The sequence below is a fragment of the Chinchilla lanigera genome, unplaced genomic scaffold, assembly GCF_000276665.1.
Source record: "Chinchilla lanigera isolate Chin_1 unplaced genomic scaffold, ChiLan1.0 scaffold00010, whole genome shotgun sequence".
NCBI lineage: Eukaryota > Metazoa > Chordata > Mammalia > Rodentia > Chinchillidae > Chinchilla > Chinchilla lanigera.
This window is the reverse complement of record NW_004955411.1, coordinates 32639959-32641424: the sequence shown is the minus strand read 5'-3', so window position 1 is coordinate 32641424 and position 1466 is coordinate 32639959. Positions and strand designations below refer to the sequence as shown.

Here is a 1466-nt window from a genome sequence, read left to right as displayed (position 1 = left end):
CTAAAAAGGATATTCAAACTTAGAGAATGAAGTCCCTCCCCTCCCCTCTTCTCTTTTTAAGACAGTCTCACTAAATTGCCCAGGCTGGTCTTGAACTTTCAATCATCATCAGGAGCTGGCAGGGTGGAGGACATATGCCTGTAATCCTGGCACTCTAGGATGCTACTGCAAGAGGATCCAGGTTTGAACCCACCCTGGTCAACTTAGAGATTTAGTGACACCCTGTTTCAAAATAAAAAAAAATTTTTAAAGGCTGAGGACATAGTGCAGGAAGCCTTGGTTTCGGTCTCCAGTACCACACCCACACAAAAACCTCCTGAGATTCTGAGACAGATTATACCATATGTTAGTGTGGGGGAAACTGCCATTTTAATGATACTGAATATTGCTATCTGTAAAAATGCAGTGTATCTCAATTTATTTAGATCTTCAATTTTTCCTGGTAAAATTTTATAGTTTTCAGTGTCAAATATTACATATGCTTCTTTTAAGTTTCTTCCTATTTTATTTTTTAAATGTTGGTATGAGTACATTGTTTTTCAATTTTATTTTTCAATTTTTTCTTGCTAGTTTATGGAAATATAATAGATGTCTTTAATTTTTTATTGCCCTGGCTGGAAACTTAGTGCAGTGTTGGATGGAAGTGGCAAGGACTGGCTTCTTTGCCTTGTTCCCAATCCTAAGAGGAAAGTGTGTCATCTTTCATTTTATATCTATAGGTTTCCCCTAGATGTCTTTTATTAGGTAGCATAGTTTTCTTTCTGTTTCTCATATATTTTATTGTATGTGAGCTTTTATTGTATGTGAGTTAGTGTTAGATTTTTGTTAAATGATTTTATGCGTCTTTTGAGGTAGTTTTTTTAATCTCTTATCCCTCAATAACATAAACATTGTATTAGCTATTTTAATATTAAATTTGGCATTCTTTGGATGAATCCTGCTTAGCCATAGTGTGTGAGCCTTTTTGTACCATGCTAGATTCAGTTTTGTTGTTTGTTTTTATTTTGGTTTTTGGTGCTATCTTTATCTGGCTTTGGTATTAGGGGAGTGCTTGCTTCATGAAATGAGTTGGGACAGTTTATGAAGGATCAGTATTTTAAAAATGGTAGTATTCACTAGCAAAATCTTCTAGGGCTGGGCTTTTCTTTGTGGGAAGATTTTAATTAATAATTCAATTTATTTGTTACAGGTTTGTCCATATTTTCTATATCTTCTTGAGGCAATTTTGCAAATTTAATGACTCCAGAAATCGTCCAGTTTATTTAATTTTTTGGAATAAGGATTATATACTATTCTCTTATACTACTTTTAATTACTTTTGGCATAGTAGTTGAGTCTTCTCTTTCATTTCTGAATTTGGTAATTTGTTTCTTCTATTTTATATCTTGGTCAGTCTAGCTAAGGATTTGTCACTTGTATTGATCTTTTAAATAGCCATTTCATGGTTTCATTGATTTTTTTTTTTT

The 1466-nt window shown here is 33.1% G+C and overlaps 1 protein-coding gene across 1 annotated transcript in view; it reads left to right on the top strand.

The window, feature by feature from the left end:
* The window catches only part of Pdss2 (prenyl (decaprenyl) diphosphate synthase, subunit 2), a 287734-nt gene that overhangs the window by 72913 nt on the left and 213355 nt on the right, over positions 1 to 1466 (top strand). The gene's annotated exons all lie outside the window — the stretch shown is intronic.